Below are 27,916 nucleotides of genomic sequence, written 5' to 3'. Positions count from 1 at the left end.
CCACCGTCCCTGCCCTCCCACCCCTCATCCCCCTCCCTCTCCCATTCCCAGTCCCAGTCCCCACTAACATCCATTTTCGGTGAGACCCCAGGGAAAGAAGGGGCCATTAAAGAGAGTGGTACCTTTCTCTGAAGGGAGGAGAGAGCTACACTTTGCTTAAGGCCCTGTCTAAATACAGAAGGAGTTTGTGGACTCGACAGGCTTCCACAGCCTTGGCAGCTCATGTCCAGGGCCTTGGGTGATCACTGACATCACACATAAGAGTTTTGTTAAATTAACACCAGGAATCACTGAGCACTAACCCCCCATGCAGGACCTCTGTTTGCAACAAGTTGTATTATAATCATGTCTAAGTGGTCACAAAAGATGTATCAGTCTGAAAAAAAAAATGGACTTCAAAACGCAATGACTTTGAACAGCCCGTATCTCAGCTGTTGAAGAGCAGTTCTTTCTTTGTTGCTGTGTTGGTTTTTTTGTGTGCAGATTGTTGAACTCTTTACTTGCATGGAGTTGGTCTGCTGTGTGTGAAGTTAATCGTTTGGTCCCTCTTGGCACTGACAGTGGCTGATGCGCCAGAGGTTACCAACAAATAAGTGTTGAACGAACGAGTAAATGGACGATTCTGGGTGTCGCGGGATATGACCTTGTCAACACCCACACTTCTCCCCGAGTCCTCCCATTGCCGCCTCCTCGTCAGCCTTCCTTGCTCCTAGCGGCCCCTGTCTTCTCTGCCACTCGGCTGCCTTGGGCTCCTTTCCCTTGTCCCTCACCTGCCAGAGCCAGCAGCCGGCCCATCATTTCCTTTTTCCTTTGCATAAGCTGCCACCTGGGTTTTGGTGACAGCTCATGTGCATTCTGGACCCTTCTCAGCCAAGCCTGGACTTCATTACAAACGCCTCCTGTTTTCGCCGCCTTGTGCAATGAGACAAGACTAATCTTCCTAAAACCGTTTGTCGTTCAAGTCACTGAACTATATTTCAAAAGACCCAGGGCGCCTGGGACCAGCGAGTGTAACAGACACTCTGGCCTGGGCTCAAGGCCTCTCCAATCTGACTGAGCTCATTCGCTAACCCTCCTCTTCCTGCCCATGCCTTGTGGACTGGTTTGCATTCTTGAGTCTCTTTGCTCATCCTGCCACAACGACCCTTTTCATTTGGCCTTTCTGAACCCTGCCTTTCATCAAAGCCTGGCCAGGGTTCAGTCTTATCTGACACCTCTGCCAGCCATTTGCAATGACCACTTAACCTCAAGGCCCCGCGGGCCTAGGCCTGAGGCCTTATTTCATGGTTCTAATTTGTGTTGGTTTCCTTAAAGATGATCTCTTTAAAGTTAAGAACTTTAGTCCCACGTACAGCTAGCCCTTAGCCCTGCTACTGATCATCTGTAACTCTCAGGGTGGTACTGATCTGGAGGACTGGGTGCTGCCCCTGTCTTGTTACCCAAGAGTACTGGAAGCTTGCTCAGAACTCAGTCGAGGTTCCTGCTTTACTTTTCGGGGGAATCTGATTCCCCCACTGTCTGTTGAGCCTGCAATTTATGCAAGACTTAGGAGCTTCTGGATACAGAGGAAGAGAAAGGTTTGTGCTTGGCATCAAGGCACAAGTTGTTGGGAGGGCTCAGTACAGATGGCCTGTGAAGGGAATGGGTAACACAGGCAGCCTAAAGGAAAATGCCATGGGAGGTTGAAGAAGAGATGAGCCTGGGGCCTGGTGTTCTACCTGCAGTCTCCCCACACGCCAGCAAGCATCCCATGTGTGCTGCCACCAGATCTCAGCACTGACAGTTAATGGGGGTTGGGGCGGGGCGCTGAGCCTCTTCCTGGTGCCTGGCTCATTCCCCACGCCCTCCTGCCACCTGGCTCTTTCCTGGCTTCCCCAGCAACTTGGATTGTTGTGCCCAGATTGTTAGATTCCCGCAGAGACCCCCAGAGTTGATTATACCGAACTGCAAAAGCAACGTTTATTTGGGAGTGCAAGTCACGACAGGGACCCCGTTTAACCAACCGGCACAGCGGAGGAAGGAGTGAGGGCCCCGTCTTTGTTTGGGAGGGTTTTTAAAGGAAAAAAGGGCTACATCAGCAGGAAAAGAAACCGGAGTGCCTCCCAGCCTGACTTTCCAGCAGGCAGTCCTTTTAGGGACAGCAATGACTGCTTTTGCTTTGGTTTTTCAAGCCCTGTGTGTGCCCGTAACTTCACCAGAGCAAAAGGCTGAATCTATGCAGCCTGCTCCAGATGAAGAGAGGAAGAGAGAGGACTTCAGGGGAGGCCCCTGTGAGTGTAGAGTCCTGAAGTCAAACTTCACTAGCTCCAGGTCACCCTTGGGCTTCCTTTTGGGTGAGTCTTTTCTTCGGTTTCCTTGACTCGGTAGCCCTCACCCATCATCGCTCTGGGCAAAAATTCCCTTCGCACCTGTTTCAGGTATAAAGAAATGGAAGGAGGGGTTGAGGCTTATTGCCCTCTTCAAGAATCAGGAAGTACTCTCTGCTCCTAAAACACTGGACCTTGTACCTCCCTCCACCTGCCAAGGAGTGGCACGCGACTGTTCCCTTCTCTGTGCAGCGGCCAGGACGCCCAAGCTGCAAGCTGTGCGGCGTCTCCAGCCTTCGGAGCGTAACTCTATGCAGGTACACGCCTTGACGTTGCTTTCCTCCAATTTGTGTTCACGAGCTTGGCCCCTTGATTTACACCAGTTGAAGCTGGTTTAAAGATGTTATTTACCCTTCATGGGAGACCCCCGGGGTTGGGGGCACCCAATGAGGGCAGAGCCTTTCTTCCCTGTCGGCCCTGCCAGGCCTCCCTGTGACCCCGCAGCCTTGGGAGGCCGCTGCCTGGATGAGACCCCCGTCAGGGTCCCCTGCCCTCATCCTTTCTCCCTGTCTCCACGCCGCTTCCTGACGCAGGAAAGTGATCAGCACAGAGGACTCTCTGGAGCTCTTACTCCCTGTGGTCCACTCGTGCCGGCACCTGGTTGCCCTGGCAATGTGGGAGGGGCTACGCCCACCAACTGCCACTAACAGTTGTTCAAGAACTTTCAGTTGGTGGCACAGGAAGTGACCGTTTAACTGCCCATCACAGATAAGGGGCGTGGCTCCATCTGAGTCATTTCTCCTGGGACTAAAACCCAGATAGATGGTTTTCTGTTTTAAGAGTTGTTTTATTTCAGAATAATTTTTAAATTTACAAAATAAAAATTGTGAAGTGGCACAGAGTTCCCACGTACTCCAAACTCAGCTTCCGCTATTGCTGACTTCTATATTGATATGAAACATTTGTCACCATTAATGAACCACTCCCAACTTCCCTCCCTTCTTTTTTAAGCTCCTTCTGTCCATTCCTCCTCTCCCAGCCTCCAGGAATCAACATCCTGCTTTCAGCTTCAATTCTTCTTTTTTAGCTCCCACGAATGAGAAAGAACATTTAAGTTTGTCTTTCTGAATCTGGCTTATTTCACTCAACTGTTCCATCTATTTTGCTGTAATGACAGGATTTCCCTCTTTCTTATGGCTGAATAGCATTCCATCGTGTATATATACCACATCTTCTTTATCCATCTGATGGTGGATGCCTTGGTAGATTTGTATTTTGCCTATTGTGCATAGAGCTGCTACAAACATGGTGCAGCACGAATCTTTTTGATACAAGAATTCATGGTTTTTATTTTTATTATTTTATTTATTTTTTTATTTTTTGACAGGCAGAGTGGACAGTGAGAGAGAGAGAGAGACAGAAAGGTCTTCCTTTGCCGTTGGTTCACCCTCCAATGGCCGCCACAGCCGGCGCACAGTGCTGATCCGAAGGCAGGAGCCAGGTGCTTCTCCTGGTCTCCCATGGGGTGCAGGGCCCAAGCACTTGGGCCATCCTCCACTGCACTCCCTGGCCACAGCAGAGAGCTGGCCTGGAAGAGGGGCAACCGGGACAGAATCCATCGCCCCGACTGGGACTAGAACCCGGTGTGCCGGCGCCACAAGGCAGAGGATTAGCCTAGTGAGCCGCTGCACCGGCCTAGAATTCATGGTTTTTGGGTGCATACCCAGTAGTGAGATAGCTGGATCATATGGCAGTTCTATTTCTAGTTTTTTTAAATGTCAGTTCTTTCTTTTTCTTTCTTCCTTCCTTCCTTTATTTTTTAAAAATTTACTTATGTATTTGAAAGACAGAGTTAGAGACAGAGGGAGAGATAGAGAGGTCTTCAATCCACTGGTTCACTCCCTAAATGGCTGCAATGGCGGGAGGTGGGCCAATCTGAAACCAGGAGCCAGGAGCTTCTTCCAGGTCTCCCATGAGGGTGTGGGGATTCAAGGACTTGGGCCATCCTCCCCTGCTTTCCAAGGCACATAAACTGGGAGTTGGATTGGAAGTAGAGTAGCTGGAATTCGAACTGGCATCCATATGGGATGCTGATGCTGAAGGCAGATGCTTAATGTAGTACTCCGGCCCCTAGGTTTTCATTTTTTAAAGGAATCCCCATACTGTTTTCCACAGTGGTTGCTCAAATTTACATCCCCGCCAACAGTGTGTAAGATTGCCGTCTTTTCTACATGCTTGCCAGCATTTGTTACTCTGTCTTTTTGATAACAGCCATTCTCACATGGGAGAGGTGATTTCTCATTGTAGTTTTGATTTGCATTTCCCCAGTGGCTAGTGATATTGAGCATTCTTTCATGTACATGTCAGCCATTTGCATTTCTTCTTTTAAGAACTGTCTATTCAGGTCCTTTCCCCATTTCTTAACAGGGTTGGCTGTTTTTGCTGGCTTTTTTGAGTTCCTGATATATTCTGGATATTATTCCTTTGTTGGATAAGTGGCTTGCAAATATTTTCTCTTTTGTCGGGTGTCTTTCGCTTTAGTGGTGTTTCCTCTGCTTGTGTAGAAGCTTCTGATTTTGATGGGATTCCATTTATAGGGGCCGGTGCTGCGGTGCAGCAGGTTAAGCCACCATCTACGATGCTGGCATCCCACATGGACACCAGTTCGAGTCCTGGTTGCTCCACTTTTGATCCAGCTCCCTGCTAATGTGCCTGGGAAAGCAGTGGAGGATGGCCCAAGTCCTTGGGTCCTTATTCCCTCGTAGGAGACTCGGATGAAGCTCCTGGCTTTGTCCTGTCCCAGCCTTGGTTGTTGCACCCATTTGGGGAGTAAACCAGTGGATGGAAGTTCTCTTTCTGTCTGTCCCTCTCTCTCTCTTTTTGTAAATCTGACTTTTAAATAAATAAAAAACAGAATAACATTTGTACAGTTTTGCTTTTGTTGCCTGTGTTTCTGGGGTCCTATCCAAGATATCATTGCCTACACCATGGTCATGAAATGTGTCTCCTATTTTTTCTTCCAGATATTTCATATTTTCAGATCTTACAGTTAAGTCTTTGGCCCATGTTGAGTTGATTTTTGGATATGATGAGAAGTAGGCACCTAATTCTCTTTTTTTATGATTTTATTTATTTGAGTCAGAGTTACACAGAGAGAGAAAGGTCTTCCATTTGCGGGTTCACTCCCCAGTTGGCCACAACAGCTGGAGCTGTGCAGATCTGAAGCCAGGAGCCAGGAGCTTCTCCTAGGTCTCCCTCGTGGGTTCAGGGGCCCAAGGACTTGGGCCATCTTCTACTGCTTTCCCAGGCCATAGCAGAGAGCTGGATCGGAAGTGGAGCATCCAGGAATTGAACCGGTGCCCATATGGGATGCCGGCACTGCAGGCGGTGGCTTTAACTGCTACGCCACAGCACCAGCCCCAGTAGGCATCTAATCCTTCAACATACATATGTCCAGCTTTGCCCACAAGCCTTTCTCCAATGTATGTTCTTGGCACCTTTGTCAAAAATCAGTCTGCTGTATGTGTGTGGATTAATGTCTGCGCTCTCTATTCTGTTTCATTGATCTATATGTCAAATTTTTGTGCCTACACCATGCTATTTTAATTACTATAGCTGGGGCTGGCTTTGTGGTATAGCAGGTAAGGTCATTGCCTGTGATGCTGGCATCCCATATGGGTGCTGGTTCAAGTCCTGATTACTCCACTTGTAATCCAGCTCCCTGCTGATGGCCTGGGAAAAATAATAGAAGATGTCTCAAGTGTTTGGTACGTGGGAGACCTGGAAGAAGCCCAGTGCTGGTAGTTGCAGTCATCTGGGGAGGGAACCAGTGGCTGGAAGATCTCTCTCTCTCTTTCTTTCCCTCTCTCTCTCTCTCTCTCTTTTTTTAACAGACAGAGTGGATAGTGTGTGTGAGAGAGAGAAAGGTCTTCCTTTACTGTTGGTTCACCCTCCTCGCCGGCCATTGGAGCAGGAGCCAGGTGCTTCTCCTGGTCTCCTATGGGGTGCAGGGCCCAAACACTTGGGCCATCCTCCACTGCACTCCCGGGCCACAGCAGAGAGCTGGCCTGGAAGAGGGGCAACCGGGACAGAATCCAGCGCCCCAACCGGGACTAGAACCCGGTGTGCCGGCGCCACAAGGCGGAGGATTAGCCTGTTGAGCCACGGTGCCAGCAACTCTTTCAAATAAATAAATAACGTTTAAAAAAATTAACTCTTAGGGGCTGGCACTGTGGTGTAGTAGGTACAGCTGCCACCTGCGGTGCTAGCATCCTATATGGACGCTGGTTTGAGTCCTAGCTGCTCCATTTCTTATCTAGCTCCCTGCTAATGTACCTGGGAAAGCAGCAGTGGATGGCCTGGGTCTTTGGGCCCCTGTGCACATGTGGGAGACCCAGAAGCCCCTGGCTCCTGGCTTAAGATCAGCTCAGCTTTGGCCATTGTGGCCATCTGGGATGTGAAGCAGTGATGAAAGACCTCTCTCTCTCTCTCTCTCTCTACCTTTTTCTATCTTTCAAATAAAGAAAATAAATCTTAAAAAAAACACAAAAAATTACTATAGCTTTTTTAATATGCTTTTTAAAAAGATTTATTTATTTGAAAGAGTTACAGAGAGAGGTAGAGACAGAGAGAGAGGCCTTCCATCTGCTGGAATTTTTATTTTTTGATTTTCTACAAAGTCATCATTTGTGTATAAAATGTTCCTATGTGTTATATATTGATTTTGCACCTTGTAAATTCACTGAATTGGCTAATTACTTGTAACAGCTTTTTGGTGGAGTGTGTAGGTTCTCCCATCATCATGTCATCTGAAACCATGGCTATTTTGGTTTTCTCTTTTCCAGCTTTGATGCTCTTTCTTTCTCCTCTCTAATTGTTCTTGCTAATACTTCTGGTACTATATTGAATAAGAGTGATGAAAATGATATTTTTCAAAAGATTTATTTATTTATTTGAAAGAGAGAGAGACAGAGAGACATAGACAGAGACAGAGATCTTCCATCCACTGGTTCACTCCCCTAAATGGATGCAACAGCCAAGGCTGGGCCAGGCTAACGCCAGGAGCCAGGAGCTTCTTTTGGATCTCCCCAAGTGGGTGGCAGGGGTCCAAGCATCTGGGCCATCCTCTGCTGCCTTCCCAGACACATTATCAGGGAGCTGGATCAGAAGTAAGCAGCCGGGACTCAAACTGGCTCCTATAATGGGATACTGGTGTTGCAGGTGGCAGCTTTACCCGCTGTGCCATAGTCATTAGACATTCTTGTCTTATTCCCAAACTGAGGAGAAAAGTTTTTTCCGTTTCCTGTATCTAATCTGTTCATGAACAGACATTGAATCATTTTAACAAATGCTTTTTCTGCATCTATTGAGATGATTTCATAGCTTTTATTCTTCATTCCACTGATGTGATTTATTGCATTTATGGATTTGTGAATGTTGAGCCGTCCTTGCACCCTTGGGATAAATCCAATTTGATGGTGATGTATGATCTTTTTGATGTAGTGTTGCATTGAGTTTGCTAATGTGTTGCAAATTTTTGAATCTGTGTTCATCAAGGATATTGGTCTGTAGTGGTTTTTCGTTGTTGTTTTGGCTTTGGTATCAGGGTAATGCTGGCTTCATAAAAAGTGTCTGGTAGAGTTCCATCCTTTCCAGTGTTTTGGAATACTTGGAGAAGCATTGGAGTCAGTTTTCCTTTAAATGTTTAGTAGAATTCAGTAAAGTCATAGGGTCCTGGACTTTTCTTTGTTGTGAGACTTAAATCCTGCTTCAATCTCATTACTCGTTATTGGTCTGTTTAGATTTTCTATGTCTTCTTTTTCTTTTCTTTTTTCTCTCTCTCTCTTTCTTTCTTTCTTTGACAGGCAGAGTGGACAGTGAGAGAGAGAGAGACAGAGAGAAAGGTCTTCCTTTGCCGTTGGTTCACCCTCCAATGGCCACTGTGGCCAGCTCACTGCGCTGATCCGAAGCCAGGAGCCAGGTGCTTCTCCTGGTCTCCTATGCGGGTGCAGGGCCCAAGCCCTTGGGCCATCCTCCACTGCACTCCTGAGACACAGCAAACAGCTGGCCTGGAAGAGGGGCAACCGGGACAGAATCCGTTGCCCCTACCGGGACTAGAACCCGGAGTGCCGGCGCTGCTAAGTGGAGGATTAGCTTAGTGAGCCGTGGCGCCGGCCTTCTGTGTCTTCTTGATTCGCTCTTCATAGGATGTTAGTATCCTGCAATTTATTCATTTTCATATTTGTTAGTGTACAGTTGTGCATAGCTCCTTGTGGTCCTTTGTATTTTTGTGTTGTCAATCGTGACATCTCCTTTTTCATCTCTAGTTTTATTTATTTGAGTTTTTTTTAAAAGTCTGGCTATAGGATTATTTATGTTTTCTAAAATTACCCTTTTTATTTTGTTCAGCATCTGTATTTTTTAAAAATTTCAATTTAATTTATTTCTTACTTGCTGCCTCCTGCTAATTTTGGATTTGATTCATTCTTGGTTTTCTAAGTCTTTGAAATGCATCATTAAATCATTTGAAATGTATTTTTAAAAAATATTTTACTTATTTGAGAGAGAGAGAAAGGTCTTCCATCTGCCAGTTTACTCCCCAAATGGCTGCAACAGGTGGAGCTGGGCCAATCTGAAGCCGGGAGCCAGGAGCTTCCTCTGGGTCTCCCATGCAGGTGCAGGGGCCCAAGAACTTGGGCCATCTTCTACTGCTTTCCCAGGCCATAGCAGAGAGCTGGATGGGAAGTGGAGCAGCCAGGACTCCAACTGGCGCCCATATGGGATGCCAGCGCTTCAGGCCAGGGCTTTAACCTGCTGCGCCACAGCACCAGCCCAAATTCTTTTTTTTTTTTTAAGATTTATTTTTATTTATTTGAAAGAGTTACAGAGAGAGAGGTAGAGATGAAGAGAAGGAGATCTTCCATCCCCTGGTTCACTCTCCAAACAGCCTCAACGACCAGAGCTGGGCTGATCCAAAGTCAGGAGCCAGGAGCTTCTTCCAGGTCTTCCCATGTGGGTGCAGGGCCCAAGGACTTGAGCCATCCTCCACTGCTTTCCCAGGTCATAGCAGAGAGCTGGATCGGAAGTGGAGCAGCCGGAATTCGAACTGGCACCCATATGGGATGCCAGCACTGCAGGCAGTGGCTTTACCAGCTATACCACAGCACTGGCCCCCTTAATTCTTTTTTTAAAATTAAAAAAAAAATTTATTTGACAGGTAGAGTTCTAGACAGAGAGAGACAGACAGACAGAGAGAGAGAGAGGGTCTTCCTTCCGTTGGTTCACTCCCCAAATGGCCGCTACGGCTGGCATGCTGTGCCGATCCGAAGCCAGGAGCCAGGTGCTTCCTCCTGGTCTCCCATGCGGGTGCAGGGCCCAAGCACTTGGGCCATCTTCCACTGCACTCCCGGGCCACAGCAGAGAGCTGGACTGGAAGAGGAGCAAACAGGACTAGAACCCGGCACCCATATGAGATGCCAGCGCCGCAGGCGGAGGATTAACCAAGTGAGCCACGGCACCGGCCTTGGCCCCTTTAATTCTTTTAAACTCTTTTCTCTTTATTTCTTGTCTGGCAGGGTTACTTCAAAAGTCTTGTCTTCAAGATCAGAAGTTCTTTCTTCTTTGTCTATTATGTTATTTAATCTTCAATTCTATTTTTATTTCATAGATTGAAGTTTTCAACTTCAACATTTCTGATTGATTCTTTTTTTTTTTTTTTTTTTTTTTTTTTGACAAGCAGAGTGGACAGTGAGAGAGAGAGACAGAGAGAAAGGACTTCCTTTTCCATTGGCTCACCCCACAATGGCCGCTGAGGCCGGCGCACCGTGCTGATCCGAAGGCAGGAGCCAGGTGCTTCTCCTGTTCTCCCATGGGGTGCAGGGCCCAAGCACTTGGGCCATCCTCCACTGCACTCCCTGGCCACAGCAGAGAGCTGGCCTGGAAGAGGGGCAACCGGGACAGAATCCAGAGCCCTGACCAGAACTAGAACCCGGTGTGCCGGCGCCGCAAGGTGGAGGATTAGCCTAGTGAGCTGTGGCGCCAGCCCTGATTGGTTCTTTTTAATGATTTGTACTTCTTTGCTGGCCTTTCATTCACATCATACATTGGTTTCCTAATTTCCTCAGACTCTCTGCATTCTCTGGCAGCACACTGAGACTCATTACGATCGTTATTCTGAATTCGTTTTCAGCCGTTTCGTAGATTTCATTCAGCTTGGGATCTGTTTCTGGAGAACTACAGTGTTCTCTTGCAGCTGTCCTGCTTTCTTGTTCTTCCCTTCCTGTTCCGTTTGTTGACGCTGGCACATCTGGCGTGATAGCTCCTGCCGAATGTTAAGTATCGGTTGGGTTGTCACTTCGGTTGTGGTTCTGGGTGAACCTGACGTATAGCCCCTGAGTGTTTTCTTCAACTGTGTGATGTAGTTGGGACCTTGCCCAGGTCCTGCCGGGTGGTTTGTGATTGAAGCCCCGGCTTAAAGCGCCAAAGGCCCTAGTCCCAGCACGGGGCGTGTTGAGGGGACCTTGCCTCCGTTACAGGGGTGAGCACAGGTTTCCCTGAGGATTGCGCACTTGCGGGTGAGGGTCTAGAGCAGCCTCATGCAGGCAGGTTCTTCCCCAGGTCCCGGGGAGGGTGGGCTACAGTCAGCACCTCGTATGTGGAGCTGCAGGTTGCAGTGGGGTCCCTACCCAGGTCTCCCTGGGGAGTTACGGTGGGCGGTACGTCACGGCCACTCCGTTTGCCTTGTCTCTCGGCAGGGTGGCGTCCTCCCGGCTGAGGAGCCGAGGCGAGGCAGGCGCTGCTTGCGCGCGCTGTTGCCCTCTCTCTGCTGGCTTGCGGAGTCGCTGTGCCCTCTGCTGTTCCCTGTCACTTCTCTACTGACGTTTTCCCTCTTGCAGCTGCCGGAAACACGGTTCTGCCTTCCTTTGCTGCTCCAGACCTTTTCTGTGGCCGAGATCCTCTGTGCTCAGCCTCCCTCATCGCTCCCTGCTTGTGGTCTTGCACGCCAGACTATCAGCCATGGACCCCGCTCAGGTCGCCGCCAGCCCCTGCTAGATGATCAGAGAGGGCCGAATGCCAACCTAGGCAAAATAAATAAGTAATAAATAAAAATAAAAAAGCTCCCGCCAACTCCACCCAGAGCTAAGTGTGCTCAGAACCGTCTAGAATCCTGTTTCCAATGCAGCGTCCTAGGACCCTCTTCCTATGACACACCGCAGGGGTTCTTAAGGGAGCCTTCCTGGCATTAATTAGTGCCCTGGACTTTTGAGGACCACAGTACAGGAGACAAGGCTGCATGGGTGAGCAGAAAATCTTACTGCGCTTATTGAGGTACATTTTTGCATACAAATTTTAAAGTGTGCCCGTTTGAAATGGGCAGCTGGAAGGGCGCTGATGAACGTGTGCACACTTTTGTAGTCTCCCCTCCAGCCAGGTCAAGGTCGTCTCTCTGCGCCTGCAGTCCACTGCCAGCGGCCACCCCCCAGGTCCTGGGCGAGCCGACCTGCTTTTTAGAGCAAATGAGCTTTTCCGCAGCTTCTGGAACCCCACACGAACGGAACTGAACAGTGCATCCTCTTGTGTTTGGCTTCTTTTGCTCCATGCAGTGTTCTGGGGACTCGTGGGTTCTTGTATTTGCTGAGTGATATTCCATCATTTGGATAAACTGTTTGTTTGTTCACTCATTGTGGTTTGAGTTGTTGCCAGTTTTTGGCTTTTGTGAGTAAAATTGTTACAAATATTCTGCAAACCATCTCAAGTAAAATTTTGTGGAAGGTAAGGCTTCAGATTTTTTTTCCTTCTTTTTGTCAATATAAGTATCTGATTTCCCACACAGTGTTTATTCCAGCAACATCCATTGAAAAGACTCTCCTTTCTCCTACTGAACTATCTTGACATCCTTTTTTTTTTTTGAAAAATTAATTTATTTATTTGAAATGCAGAGTGGCAGAGAGGAAGAGGCACGCACGTACATACGCATCTTCCGTTTGCTGGTTCATTTCCCAAATGACCACAAGAGCCCAGGCTGGGTCAGGGCAAAGCTGGGAGTCAGAATTTCGTCCCGGGGAGTGGCATGAACTCACGCTCTTGAGCCATCATCTGCCGCTTCCCAGGTGCGTCAGCCGGGAGCTGGATCAGAAGCAGAGCAGCCAGGACTTAAGTTAGGATTCTAGTATGGGATGTGGGAGTCTCACGTATGATTGTATGATTGTATGATAATGCCAGCCCCTATCTTGGCATCTTTATAATTTTTAAAAATTTACTTGAGGGGGCCGGCGCTGTGGCATAGTGGGTAAAGCTGCCACCTGCAGTGCTGGCATCCCATATGGTGCCGGTTCAAGTTCCGGCTGCTCATTTTTCGATCCAGCTCTCTGCTATGGCCCGGGAAAGCACTGGAAGATGGCCCAAGTGCTTGGGTCCCTGCATCCACGTGGGAGACCCAGAAGAAGCTCCTGGCTCCTGGCTTCAGATTAGCACAGCTCCGACCATTGTGGTCATTTGGGGAGTGAACCAGCAGGTGGAGGACTTCTCTCTCTCTCTCTGCCTCTGCCTCTGCTTCTCTGTAACTCTGCCTTTCAAATAAATAAATCTTTTAAGAAATATTTACTTGAGCAACAGAGAGAGATGTACACTCCTATCCACCAGTTCACTCCTCAAAGGCCCACAATGACTGGGACTGGTCTGGGGCTGAAGCCAGGAACTAGGAACACCATCGAGGTCTCTCATGGGAGCAGCTGCTCGAGTACTTGAGCCATCATCTGCAGCTCCTCGGTGCAGTAGCAGGGAGCTGGACAGAAGGGGGCGTAGTGAGGACATGAACCGGCATTCCAACACTGTACGAGGGAGTCCCAAGTGACCACTTAATCCACTGTGTCACAGCCTCTATTATGGCATCTTAAAAATTTTTTTTTTTGATAGGCAGAGTGGACAGTGAGAGAGAGAGAGACAGAGAGAAAGGTCTTCCTTTGCCGTTGGTTCACCCTCCAATGGCCGCCGCTGCAGCCGGCGCACCGCGCTGATCCGATGGCAGGAGCCAGGATCCAGGTGCTTTTCCTGGTCTCCCATGGGGTGCAGGGCCCAAGCACCTGGGCCATCCTCCACTGCACTCCCTGGCCATAGCAGAGAGCTGGCCTGGAAGAGGGGCAACCGGGACAGAATCTGGCGCCCCGACCGGGACTAGAACCCGGTGTGCCGGCGCCGCAAGGTGGAGGATTAGCCTATTGAGCCACGGCGCCGGCTCGGCATCTTAAAATTTTTTAAGAAATTGTTTTAATTTGCTTGAGAGAGAGTGAGAGCGAGCACTCTCATCCACTGGTTCACTCATTAAATGCTTATGATGATCAGGGCTGGTCTGAGACTGAAGCCAGGAGCCAAGACTCAGGCTGGCTCACTCACAAGGTGGCAGGGACACAACCATTGGAGCCATCGCCTGTTGCCTCGCAGGGTCTGCACTGGTGGGAAGCCAGAATCGCAAGGTGCAGGCAGGAAGCCAGCCAGGTACTCTGGTACAGACTACAGTCGTGTTCACTGGCGTCTCAACTGTAGGCTGCACACCTGTGCCCATCTTGACACCTTTGTAGGGGCTTAGCCAACCATGTGTGCATGGGGGCTGTTTCTGGACTCGACCCTATCAATCTGTGTGGCAACCAGCACTTAGCCAATCCCACACACAGTTGATTACTGTAATCAGTCTTAAAAATCCTATTCTAGGTTCTTGGCAGTTCCATAAAATTTTTGGAGTCGTCAATTTCTAGAGATAAATTCAGAGAAAATTGATAGTACAAAGTGTCTTCAAAAAGTTCATGAAAAATGTATGTACAGTGAGAAACCTATGGTGTAGATTCCAAATTGTTTTTTTGACAAAATAGTTATCTTTTTAATTCTACTCTTCCATGAGCATAATAAAATGCCTTTGTAATGTGGCATGTCTATTTAAATCTTCTTAAATTCCAGGAAACTTTTTTAGGTTTTCAATGTGTAGTTGCATATATTTGCATTTATTCCTAAATAGTTTATGGTTTTGGCTGCTAATGTGCCACTTTCCAAAACTGCTTTTTATTCCATTTTTTAATTTTAATTTTTTAAATTTATATAAGGTGAACAAGTTTTATGAGTTTGATCTATACAGATCTAAGAGCATATGATTCTTCCACCCTGTTCTCCCTCCTGCCTTTGCTCTACCCTCCCTCCTCCTTCGTTCTTATTTTTTTTTAATTTTAGAATGACATACTTTTAGTTTATTTTATCATTACTAACAACCCTCATTAAAATAAAGAATTCAGCAAGTAGTAAATAGAAAAGCCACTGTTCCTCAAGGGTATAGGCAAGGGCTGTTAACAATAATCAAATCTCAAAATGTCAATTTCACTCATGAACATTTTTTTTGTGCTCTGTATATTAATTACTGCAAATCAGGGAAAACATATTATTTATCTTTCTGGAACTAGTGTATTTCACTAAGCCTAATGGTTTCCAGCTGCATCCATTTTGTTGCAAAACACAGGATTTTATTCTTTTTTATGGCTGAGTAATATTCCATAGTGTGTTTGTTTGTGTGTGTGTGTGTGTGTATCTCATGTTTTTAAATCCAGCCATCAGTTGATGGATATCTTGGTTAATTCTGTATTTTTGCTATTGTGAATTCAGCTGCAACAAACATGGGGGTACAGACAACTCTTTCATATGCTGATTTCATTTCATTTGGGTTAATTCCCAGGAATGAGATGGCTGGGTTATATAGTAGATCTATTTTCAGATTTCCGAGGAATCTCCATCTGTCTTCCATCATGTTGTACTAGTTTGCATTCTCACCAACCGTGTATGAGGATACATTTCCCCCTCACATCCTCCTCGCATGTACTGTTTTTTTAATTGATTATTTTTATTGATTTTTGGATGTTAGCCATTCTAACTGGAGTGAGGCAAAACCTCATTGTGCTCTTTATTTGCATTTCCCTGAGAGCTAGTGATCATGGGCGTTTCTTCATGCAGCTGTTGGCCATTTGAATCTTATCCTTAGAAAAATTTGAAAAATACCTGTTCAAGTCCTCTGCCCATTTCTTAAATGAAGTGTTTGCTTTGTCTATGAATTTCTTGAGCTCTTTATAGATTCTGGCTATTAATCCTTTATCCATTGCATAGTTTGCAGATATTTTCTCCCATTCTGTTAATTGCTTCTTCACTTCATTGAGTGTTCCCTTTGCAGTGCAGAAGCTTCTTAGTTTGATGTAATCCCATTTGTCTATTTTTACTTTTATTGCCTCTGCTTCTGGGGTCTTTTTCATGAAGTCTTTGTCTATGCCAATGTCTTGCAGAGTTTCCCTGACGTTTTCCTCTAGTAATTTGATGGTATCAGGTTATAGGTTCAGATCCTTGATCCATTCAGAGTTGATTCTTATATAAGGTATAAGGTGAAGGTTTCATCTCACACTTCCACGTGCAGAGATCCAGTTTTCCCAGCACAATTTGTATAAGAGACTGCCCTTTCTCCAGGGATTTTTTTTACAGGCAGAGTGGACAGTGAGAGAGACAGAGACAGAAAGAAAAGTCTTCCTTTGCAGTTGGTTCATCCTCCAATGGGCGCCGCGGCCAGCACACTGTGCTGATCCGAAGGCAGGAGCCAGGTGTTCTCCTGGTCTCCCATGCGGTGCAGGGCCCAAGGACCTGGGCCATCCTCCACTGCCTTCCTGGGCCACAGCAGAGAGCTGGCCTGGAAGAGGGGCAACTGGGACAAAATCTGGCACCCCAGCTGGGACTAGAACCTGGTGTGCCGGCGCCGCAGGCGGAGGATTAGCCTAGTGAGCCACGGTGCCGGCCCCAGGGATTGGTTTTAAGCTCGTATGTCAAAGATTAGTTGGTTGTAGATGTATGGATTAATTTCTGGGATTTCTATTCTGTTCCTTTGGTCTAGATGTCTATTTTTGTGCCAGTACCAGGCTGTTGTGATTACCACTGCCCTGTAATGTGTCTTGAAGTCTGGTATTATGATGTTTCAACTTTGTTTTTGTTGTTTAAGATTGCTTTAGCTATTTGTGGTCTCTTGTGTTTCCATATGAATTTTAGCATATGTTTTTTTCTAGATCTGAGAAGAATGTCGTTGGTATTTTGATTGGGATCACATTGAATCTGTGAATCGCTTTGGGTAGTTTGGACATTTTGATGATATGATTTCATTTGATGCCTTTCCAATTTCTTGAGGTAGGCACTAATTGCTGTGAACTTCCCTCTCAACACTGCTTTTGCTGTATCCCATCAGGTTTGATATGATGTGTTGTCATCATCTTTCACTTATGGGAAGTTGTTTATTTCCCTTTTGATTTCTTCTAACCCCTTTTTATTCAGGAGCATGTTGTTCAGTCTCCATGTGTTTGCATTTTTTCAGAGTTTCTTAAGTTGTTAATTTCCAGATTCATTTCATGGTGGTCAGAAAAGATACATGGTATGATTTCAATTTTTTTTTTAAATTTGTTGAGACTTGCTTTATGGCCCGTCACATGGGCTATCCTGGAGAAAGTTCCATACACTGAAAAAAGGAGGGCGTATTCTGCATCTGTTGGATGAAATGTTCTGTAGTTTCAATGAGGACCATTTGATCCATAGTATAAATTAGCTCTGTTGTTTGTTGAATTTTTGTGTAGTTGATCTGTCTATTGATGAAAGTAGCATGTTCAATCCCCCATTATTATTGTATTGGAGTCTGTGTCTCCCTTTAGATCCATTAATGTTTGTTTGAAATAGTCAGGCACCCTGGCATTGGGTGCATATATATTTACTATATCTCACATCTTCCTGTTGAATTGATCCCTTAATCCTTACATAATGCTCTTCTTTGTCTTTTTGTGTTAAAGTCTATTTTGTCTGATATCAGAATGGCTAGTCTTGCTCTTTTTTGGTTTCTGTTAGTGTGGAATATATTTTTCCATCCTTTCACTTTTAGTCTGTGTGTATCTTTGTTGGTTAGGTGTGCTTCTTGTAGGCAGCAAATAGATGAGTCTTGTTTTTTTTATTTTTTAAGATTTTATTTTTATTTATTTGAAAGGCAAGAATTACAGAGAGAGAGAAGGAAAGACAGAGAGAGAGTGATATCCTCCATCTGCTGGTTCATTCCTCAAATGTCCACAATGGCCAGGGCAGGGCCAGACCAAGGCCAGGAGCTAGGAGCTTCCTTCAGGTCTCCCACATGGGTGCAGGGGCCCAAGCCATTGGTCCATCTTCCACTGCTTCCCAAGGCACACTAGAGGGAGATGCATCAGAAGTGGAGCAGCCTTGGGCTGGTGCCATGGCTCAATAGGCTAATCCTCCACCTGCGGTGCCGGCACCCCAGGTTCTAGTCCCTGTTGGGGCGCCGGATTCTGTCCTTGTTGCTCCTCTTCTAGTCCAGCTCTCTGCTGTGGCCCGGGAGTGCAGTGGAGGATGGCCCAAGTGCTTGCTGTAGACTTCCCTCTCAACATTGCTTTTGCTGTATCCCATCAGTTGCACCCGCATGGGAGACCAGGAGGAAGCACCTGGCTCCTAGCTCCTGTATCCTGTATCCATCAGCTGCACCCGCATGGGAGACCAGGAGGAAGCACCTGGCTCCTGGCTTCGGATCAGCATGGTGTGCCAGCCGCAGCGGCCATTGTGGGGTGAACCAACGGAAAAGGAAGACCTTTCTCTGTCTCTCTCTCTCACTGTCCACTCTGCCTGTCAAAAAAAAAAAGAAGAAGGAGGAGGAGAAGAAGGAGGAGGAGAAGAAGAAGGAGGGGAAGGAGGAGGAGAAGGAGGGGAAGGAGGGGAAGTAGAAGAAGAAGAAGAAGAAGAGGAAGAAGAGGAAGAGGAGGAGGAAGAGGAAGAGGAAGAGGAGGAGGAAGAGGAGGAGGAGGAAGAAGAGGAAGAGGAAGAAGAGGAAGAGGAAAAAGAGGAGGAAGAAGAGGAAGAAGAAGAAGAGGAGGAGGAGGAAGAGGAAGAAGAGGAGGAAGAGGAAGAGGAAGAGGAGAAAGAGGAAGAAGAGGAAGAAGAAGAAGAGGAGGAGGAAGAGGAAGAGGAAAGAAGAAGAAGAGGAAGAGGAAGAAGAGGAAGAGGAAGAAGAGGAAGAAGAGGAGGAGGAGGAAGAGGAAGAGGAAAGAAGAAGAAAGAAGAAGAAAGAAGAAGAAGAAATGGAGCAGCCGGTACACAAACCATTGCCCACATAGGATGCTGGCTTCACAGCTGGCAGCTTCACCCACTACACCTCCATGCTGGCTCCAGGGTCTTTTTTTAAAATACATTCAACCAATCTGTATCTTTTCATTGGAGATTTTAGGCCATTTATACTCAAGGTTATTATTAATAAGTAATACTTGGTCCTTTTAGTTTTCCATAAATATTCCTTTTGTTTGCTTTTGGATTTCCTTTGTTATTTTACTAGGAAGTTTTCTTTCTTCATAGCCCTTCATAATGATGACTATCTTTCTGTTTCTGTGTGTAGTATATCCCTCAGTATCATTTGTAAGGCTGGACAAGTGGTGACAAATTCTCTCAATTTCTGTTTGTTTTGGAAGGTCTTTAATTCACCTTCATTTATAAATGAGAGCTTTGCTGGATACAGTATTCTGGGTTGACAGGTTTTTTTGTTTTAGGACTTGGACTATGTTTCTCTATTCTCTCCTAGCCTGTAGGATTTCTGATGAGAAATCAGCTGTCAATCTAATTGGAGATCTCCAAAGGTAATCTGGCATTTCTCTCGTGTATACTTTAGAATCCTTCCTTTGTGTTGTACTGTTGAAAGGTTGACTACAATGTGTCATGGTGAAGATCTTTTCTGGTCATGTCTATTTGAAGTTCTATATACTTCCTGTACTTGGATGTCCCTTTCTTCCTCCAAATTAGGAAAGTTTTCTGCTATTATTTCACTGAATAGCCCTTCTAATCCATTCCTTCTTTCCACACCTTCAGAAACTCCTCAGACCTGTTTGTTAGGTCGTTTGATAGTACTCCAAAAAAAAATTTTTTTTTGACAGGCAGAGTTAGACAGTGAGAGAGAGAGAGAGACAGAGAGAAAGGTCTTCCTTTTTCTGTTGGTTCACCCCCAAAATGGCTGCTATGGCTGGTGCGGTGTGCTGCGCTGATCCGAAGCCAGGAGCCAGGTGCTTCCTCCTGGTCTCCCAAGTGGGTGCAGGGCCCAAGGACCTGGGCCATCCTCCACTGCCTTCCCGGACCACAGCAGAGAGCTGGACTGGAAGAGGAGCAACCAGGACAGAACCAACGCCCCAACTGGGACTAGAACCCGGGGTGCTGGTGCCGCAGGCGGAGGATTAGCCTAGTGAGCCGTGGCGCCGGCCAGTATTCCATAATCTTGAACACTTTTCAGTTTTTCTAATGCTTCCTTTTTTTTTTTTTTTGTCTGACTGAGATACTTCCAAACATTTGTGTTCTAGCTCAAATATTCTTTCTTCTGCCTCAGCAAGTCTGTTGTTAGGTCTTTCCAGTGTGTTTTTTATTTGACAAATTGAATTAATCATTTCTAGTATTTCAGATTGGTTTTTCTCCCATAGCTCATTATGGCCTTGGTTTGTGTTTCCCTGTGGTCGGCTGTGTTAGAGTCTGAGAGTTCTCCATACAGTCCACATATGGGCCCTGTGTCAGATTTGTGATTTGAAATTCTTCCCTGCTGCTGTGTAGCTTATCTTTTTGTCTCCACAGCAGGGCCTTTTTAAATGTTCATAAAATGGGGGCCAGTGCCGTGGCTCACTTGCTTAATCCTCCACCTGTAGTGCCGGCACCCCATATGGGCCCCGGATTCTGTCCCAATTGCTCCTCTTCCTGTCCAGCTCTCTGCTGTGGCCTGGGAAGGCAGTGGAGGATGGTCCAGGTCCTTGGGCCCCTGCACCCGCATGGGAGACCAGGAAGAAGCACCTGGCTCCTGGCTTCGGATCGGTGCAGTGCTGGCCGTAGCAGCCATTTGGGGGATGAACTAACGGAAGGAAGACCTTTCTCTCTGTCTCTCTCTCTCTCACTGTCTATAACTCTAACTGTCAAATAAAAGTTCATAAAATATAGTTTTTAAAATATTGATAAATTTTTAATTTTGATTAAATATGACATCATTTTTGCCTTTTATGAATAGTGGTTGTAGTGTCATGTCTAAGAATGTTTCATCAAATTCTAGGTCCTGAGGATCTACTCCTCAAAGTTCTTTTTTAAAAGATTTTATTTATTTACTTGAGAGGTAAAGTTACAGACAGAGGAAGAAACAGAGAGGTCTTCCATCCACTGGTTCACACCCTAGATAGCTGCAAAGGCTAGAGCTGGGCTGATCTGAAGCCTGGAGCTTCTTCTGGGTCTCCCACATGGGTGCAGGGGCCCAACCACTTGGGCCATCTACTGCTTTCCCAGGCCATTAACAGAGAGCTGGATCAGAAGAGGAGCAGCCAGGACACGAAATACAGGATGCCGGCCCCACAGGCAGAGGCTTAGCCCACTACACCACAGTGCCAGCCCCTTTCCTGGAAGTTTTCTCTTTAAATTTATGACCCGTTCTGAGTTTACGTTCACAGGCAGTGCGGGGTTTAGGTTAGAGTTCACGTTTTGGCTCCAGGTGTCTTCTTGCTCAGGTACCATTGGTGAGAGGCCCACCCTTCCCATGTTGGCTTCCTTTTGTACCTTAAAAAAAAAAAAGCCCATCTGGCTGTGTTTGCGTGGGTGCTGTTGATGGGTCCTCTCTTCCACTGTTGTGTGTGCGTCTCACTCCATCAACACGACACAGTCCTCATCACTGTAGCTGGGTGTTAACAAGGCTTAAATCTGGGAAGAGTGATTCCTCCTACTCCATTCTTCGTTTTCAAAAGCTGTTTTCACTTTTCTAGTTTTTTTGCTTTCCGTATAAATTTTAGAATAATCTTGTCTACATCTGCAAACTATTTTGCTGTGATTTGAATAGGAATCGCAATGAGCGTGTATATCAACGCTGTGGTAAGTGTTCTAACTGGTGAAGATGCTATGTCTCTGAATTTATTTACATCACTCAGGTTTTCCATCAGCATTTTGTCATTTTTTGCATTCAGTCCTGTAGAGGCCCTATTTCAGTTCTTACTACCACTTTCGTGAAATTTCCCCTATGTGCTTCGTTCTGTATCTGTTTTCTTTTCAGGAAACTTACTGAATAAGGAGATGATTCTGACAACATTATTTTGTGCTGAGTGCAGATTGCCATGATTTGTTACTTTCACTCATGTATTTTAATTGATAGGTTCATGTATTTTATTTTTGCAACTGGATTGTAGATTCCTAGAGAGCTGAAAAAAAAAAAAACTATGGTAGTAGCAATACTTTGTTTTAAATTATTATTTTTCAATTTATTTGGAAGACAGAGTGACATAGAGAGGGAGAGAGAGACAGACACACACTCAGCTGGTTCACTCCCCAAGCGCCCACAACAGCCCTTGCTAGGCCAGGCCAAAGCCAGGACCCAGCGACTCAATCCAGGTCTCCAGCGTGAGTGGCAGGAACTTACCTGAGCCGACACCTGCTGCCTCCAGGGGTGCGCATTAGCAGGAAGCAGAGATGGAGAGGGGAGCTGAGATTCAGACCCAGGTATTCTGACACCAGATACAAGTGTCCCGGTTGGTGGCTTCACCACTGTACCGACCGCCTGCCCCGACAATGCTTTGTTTTAAAACAGCCTTTTCTGGTTTATAAAATGTTTTCATTTCTTTTTTTCTTTTTAGTGCATCAGGAAAATCCTGCAAAACAGGGCAAGGAATTTTCTCTCTAGCTGATGAGCAAGGAAACCAAGGCTCAGGAGGTTGACACGGAGTGAGGCTCCCTAAGTGACGGAGGATGACAGTCAGAACCCGACTCCCGCCGCTAGCCCCTGGCGCCCCGTGGTGGGGTGAGCCCGACCACGTCCTGACGCAGCCCGGCGAGCCTCTGGGTCACTCTCCCTGGCCACGCCGCCCAGCGCCCAGGTCCAGAGCGCCTTGTCTTTCCTTCCCCCACACGGTTTCTCTGCCGTGAGCTATTGCTGTTTTGCAAAGAACTTGGATGCCATCCTTTGAGAGAGATGCTCAAACAGGACACCTGGACTTTATAGTTGGGAAATCTTTCTCCAGAAAGACGGCTCAGCCTGACAGCCTGCTCCTCGGCGGCTTTCCCGGTGCTGTTTCTGACCCGAATGGGCACCTTCCCTTCCAAGGGGAGGCCTCGTCACCCAGGGACCTCTCAGCTGTCGCCCAGGAGAGCCGCTTCCTCTCCCCCTCTGTGTCGCAGAGGGAGCGCTGTGAGCAGGTGGAAGCCTGGGCTCCGTGGGCTCCTCTGTAAGCATGGAGAGGTTGGTGGCGAATCGAGGGGTGTGAGTTCCAGCAAGAAGCTTGGAAAGCATGCGCACAAGACCTGTCTCCCTGGTGAGCCGCGTGCCCTTGGACTCTGAGTAAGGTCTTCGGCCTGGGCCTGGGATTTCAGAAGGGCCACTTCCCTGAGCTGAGGTCCCTGCCTGGTAGGGGTTGGCCAGGATGCTCTCTCACATGGGGCGGCGGGTGGGGGTGGGGGATCTTGCCCACCTCTACCTCTACCCCCACCCCAGAGCTGGAAGGCTGCTGCCCTGCCCCCATGCCTGCAATCAGACTCCTGACGCTGGGATTGAAGAAGCTGGTCCGGACTCCAGCAAGGAGACGCCCTCCCTCATGCGAGGATGGGCACGCCAGAGCCGGAGGGCCCTTCCCGTGGGCTCGGCGCTCAGCACATGGGCCTGCCTGGAGAAGCTCATTTTCTTTTAAGCTCCTGCCTCTGTCCAGCCCTCTGTGCTCAGCCAAGTCATTGCCTGTACTCTGTCCCCAGAGCTCTGAGGGCTGGATGCTTTGGGGAGGATTAGTAGCAGACAACTTTTTTTTTTTTTTTTTTTTTTTTTTAAGATTTTATTTATTTGAGAGGCAGAGAGAGGGAGAGATCTTCCATCCACTGGGTCACTCCCCAAAAGGCCGCAACGGCCAGAGCTGGGCTGATCTGAAGCCAGGAGCCAAGAGCTTCTGCTGGGTCTCCCACATGGGTGCTGGGGCCCAAGCACTTGGGTCATCTTCCAACTGCTTTCCCAGACTGTTAGCAGAGAGCTGGATCGGAAGTGGAGCAGCCAGAGCTCAAACCTGCACCCATACGGGATGTGGGAGGCTTAGCCTGCTGAGCCATGGCACTGGCCCCAGCAGGTGACATTACTGAGTGCTCTTGTGGGCCAGGCCCTGCTGAAGACACCTTCCTTGCCTTGACTTACCTAACCTTCCCAACAGCTTCATGAGGTCAGCGCTGTTATTACTGGGTGGGAATTGACAGCACAGGCAACCCGATAGCGGTTAGTCAAAGACATGAAGTTTTAGGAGAGTGAGAGCCTGGAGTTTGCGTACAGATGTGTGCCTGCCCCTGACACTACCTCCTAAGGAGCCTGCCTTTTTTTTTTTTTTTTTTTTTTTTTTTTTTTGTGTCAATTAGTGACATTAGCTGCAAATTGCAGAAACCGACTCTGCCAGAGAGGGCCAGAAATAGGAAGCTCTGGGCTGGCGCCGCGGCTCACTAGGCTAATCCTCCGCCTAGCGGCGCCGGCACACCGGGTTCTAGTCCCGGTTGGGGCGCTGGATTCTGTCCCGGTTGCCCCTCTTCCAGGCCAGCTCTCTGCTGTGGCCAGGGAGTGCAGTGGAGGATGGCCCAAGGTGCTTGGGCCCTGCACCCCATGGGAGACCAGGAAAAGCACCTGGCTCCTGGCTCCTGCCATCGGATCAGTGCGGTGCGCCGGCCGCAGCACGCTGGCCGCGGCGGCCATTGGAGGGTGAACCAACGGCAAAAGGAAGACCTTTCTCTCTCTCTCTCTCTCTCTCTCTCACTGTCCACTCTGCCTGTCAAAAAAAAAAAAAAAAAAAGAAAAAAAGAAAAAAAGAAAAAAAAGAAATAGGAAGCTCTGGGTGGACAGCAGGTGGCTCCTAAGAGCCGGGAGGGTCCGTTCTCCCATTCTGGCTGCTTGCGCCTCTGAGCCCGTCCTTCCAGGCGTGCAGGAAGATGATTCTGGAAGAGGCACGTGGCTAGACCTCTCTGCAGGCTGCAGGAGTGAAGGAGGTGTCGGCATCTCGTGTGCGGGCTCCCCTCCAGTAACTGCCGCAAAGGGAGATTTTAATAATCAAGGAGACAAGGCGCTCCGTCCTCTGGGTTGCCCAGTGTCTTTTCCCCAGCCACCTCTGTCCTGACCCCAGGGCTCACGGCCTAGGTGGGCAAGGCGGCCTTGATGAGACCATGCAAAGGCCCAGCAACACCAACTCCCCTCTTCCTAGCCCCGGTCTGCCATCAACCCCCACCGCATGGCCAGCCTGCCGACAGACAGCGGAGACCAACACTGAGCCCTGGGCGTGGCGTCACTCCCGGGGCGGGGACCAGCCAGCCTCCTCCACCGTGCAAGGGGCAGGATTTTGGTCTCACTGGAGAGCCACTCACTCTGGGTATGGGTTTGCTTTCTCTGCCCACAGTACTGCTGCCAAATCCATTATCCCTGTGCTGACAGAATGCCTGAGGTGCCCCTCACTGTGCCACCCTGTCTGGTTCCTGGCTCAGGGAATGTTTGTAGCACAGGTGGAGCTGAGCAATGGGCTTGTGCACAAGGATCTCACTGGTCTGCAACACTGGCTGGTTACTGTAGCTTTCTAGAAAAGCTAGAAGTCCTTTCAAAAAAAAAAAAAAAAGGATTTTTCTAGAAAAGCTAGCCATCCTTTCAGAGGAAGGCGTCACTGAACACCCAAGGGAGGTGCAGTTTGGGATGGAGCTTGACCGGAGACCTCAGGGGTGTCAGGGTGTCAGGTGCATGATGGGAGCGCCGAGCCTGCTGCCACGTTGGATACTTCTAGCCAGTGGCACTGGGCACGCAGGGAAGAGGGTGGAACTTGGGTGTGGCAGAAGGGGCTGTGGCACAGTTGCTGGCAGTCCTCAGTTTTTGTGATAATACGACCCACAGTGTACAGTGTACTGGAACAGGTTGGTACTGGTTCAGCAGGCCGAGGCTGACAGAGGTTGGCCTACAGCTCATTGTACACTCACTGTGATACATTAGCACGCTAGAGTCTCCCCCTGCTTTCCAGAAAATGCATGAATATGCCTCCCTTGTATTAGAAGGCACCCCCCCCCCCCCACCTTCCTTAAGCACAGTTCAGAGACAGAGGCACACCCCTCGCAAGGAGTGTGCTTTTGTTTCTCTTTCCTGTTCTCCAACCTGATTTTGTTTCCGAGGCAAAGCCTGGGTACTGGACAGCTCATTGTCTGGCAGCTTAAGCATTTTCAAGAAAGGAAAGAAAACGACGGCATTGTTTAATTCGATCAGTAGCTGCTTAGATTTCCTAAGCTCCACACTACATACATAATCAGTACTGGTATACCAATGGTGAATTTTCAAGTCTTGCCTGTTGACTACGTCTTTGGTTCATATTTATTGTTAACGGCTTTTTTGGATATTGAGGGACAAAATTATATGTCAGCAGTTATTTTTTCAGTACATCAGGGACGTTATTCCACTGTCTTTCTGATGCAGGCAGGTATACAGGTTAAATTGATTAGGTTTGTAAGCTGGAAGACCGCGCCTTTACCACGCCCCTGTGTGACCTCATGCCACACCTGGCCACACCTGTGCACTCACCGGCCACTCAGGCTAATTAACCACTCCCCTTTGAAAGTGGATTAAAAGGCTGGAACACAGTGTGCCCGCCCCTTCTTTCTTTGGCCTTTTGCCAGTGTGGGGTTTGTTGCCCCTGCGCCTCCACGCCTTTGGGACACAGCCCCGTGCTTCCTGGCAGTGCTTCCTGGTCTAGATGCTCCTCCACGTGGCTGGTTCCTGGCACTCGGTATGAACCCGGATTTCTCTCCCTTAGATAAAGCCTTCACTCTCCTACTCTCCTATGCATCTCTCTCACTGAATAAAAGCTTACAAATGTGCCATGCTGCCTCGTTTATTTATGCCGGTATTCAGAATTCTCTGATTAAGCAAGAACCCACACGGGCTTATTAATATTGGGAATTTATTAGTAAGCATACGGTGATATCGTATGGCGCCCCAATTTCGGATTTCATTTTGGCCTCCATTGTTTCTTTTGCAAATTCTAATAGTCTAACTGGTCTCTGAAAACTTCTCTAAAGGTTTTCTCCTTGTCTTTTTTTTTTTTTCTTTGCAATTTCACTATGATGTATCTAGATGTGGATTTCTACCCGGGGTGTATTTAGCTTCTGGGACAGGAGGATTGGCATCTTTTATTAGTTCTGGAAAATTCTCAGTCACTATTTCTTCACATCTGCCTGCATTGACAGTGTCTCTTTTGTTGTCTTTCTTCTGGGACGCCAGCACAATGGTTGTGTGAGGTCTCTTCCCGGTCTCTCCTGCATATACCGGTCAGAAGGAAACGTTCTCAGGGCTCCGCACAGTTAGGGTTTGCTGAACAAACCTTGCCTGAGTCCCGAGGTTAAGGGAGGTAAAGTGTGGAGGGGCTGGAGCCATCTGTCCCATTCAGGGGCTAATCAGGTTAGCTTCTCCTGACTCTCCCTGCCCCCTCTCAAATCAATCCCTGGTATTCTGGAATAAGGGTTTTCCTTCTTCCTTCCTGAGATAATTCTTTTACATTTCAAGGGAGGGTGGAGTCTGGCACCACAGAGCCAGCTGCTAATATTCCAAAAATCGGAGAGCAAATCTTTCCCTCTGTCTCCCCCTCTTTCTTTCTTTTCCTTGAGAAAGACTGAGCATGGTGTAGTCTATGGAAGCTGCCAGACTCATCATTTTAGAATTTCTCTTCTGTGGTGCAAGTACCCCTTTGTGCATGCAGACTGAGCCTCGGGCCCTCCTTGTGCCCCTCTGAAGGTGGAACCAGTTGGTTAAAGCTCAGGCGAGCTGGGACTCGGGTATCCCTGGGCAATGTTGCTGTCTCTTTAACAGCCCACCTGCCCAAGATGTACCTGGGACCAGTGCACGTGCTAAGACCCCACCCCATTTGCATATCCAATTGGGCTACCACCCCCTAGGTGCGAGGTGGTCGAGAGCTCTCCCTCGGCTCGGTTTCCTCTCCAGCGGGGGACGTTCCCGGGTGTACTGCTCTCCTGTGCGCCCTCCGCTGCAGAGCCCGGACGGACCGTCCCCATCACAGGCACCGCTTTCAGCTTTTCTTCTCTCTGCTTCACGGACAACTCTTTGGCCCACTCGGGTTGGGTGTTCCACCCTCACGTGTGCATGTACATTTATTCCCTCACTGCCGAGTAAACTCTGTCCCTATTTGCACACGATACCAGTCTCCACTTAGCATCTCTGTCTCCGCCTGGATTAAAAATTGGTATAGCCATTGCCCACTTCATTTCCATTCAACATTATATATGCAGATACCTGAAACGCAGCACTTAGCTTTGCTTCTGTGTTTCCTGCCTTCTCGACTATTCCCTGGATAGTTTCCCTGACCTGTGTTGTGGTTCACAGGTTCTCTCCAGCCTTTGTAACCTTCCATTCAACCTTCAGTTGAAGTATCTTGGGATGATGGACATGTTGTATCTCTGTATGATGGTGGTAGTTGCATAAGTGTAACTTGTCACACGATGCACTTTAAATACTTGTAGGTTGATTTTATTGTATGTAAATTTAGATTTTGGTAAAGATTTTTTTAGAA

General features: G+C 47.8%; 1 long non-coding RNA gene across 1 annotated transcript; it reads left to right on the top strand.

The window, feature by feature from the left end:
* Nucleotides 1-921: 921 nt before the first annotated feature.
* Nucleotides 922-26,210, top strand: LOC138845388 (uncharacterized). Its single transcript, XR_011382452.1, has 2 exons — nt 922-2,623; nt 21,986-26,210. It is a non-coding gene; the product is annotated as an uncharacterized lncRNA (long non-coding RNA).
* Nucleotides 26,211-27,916: the final 1,706 nt, after the last annotated feature.

This window comes from Oryctolagus cuniculus, chromosome 15 (genome assembly GCF_964237555.1).
Source record: "Oryctolagus cuniculus chromosome 15, mOryCun1.1, whole genome shotgun sequence".
NCBI lineage: Eukaryota > Metazoa > Chordata > Mammalia > Lagomorpha > Leporidae > Oryctolagus > Oryctolagus cuniculus.
Note: the sequence above shows the minus strand (reverse complement) of the source record. Positions and strands in the feature narration are given on the sequence as shown.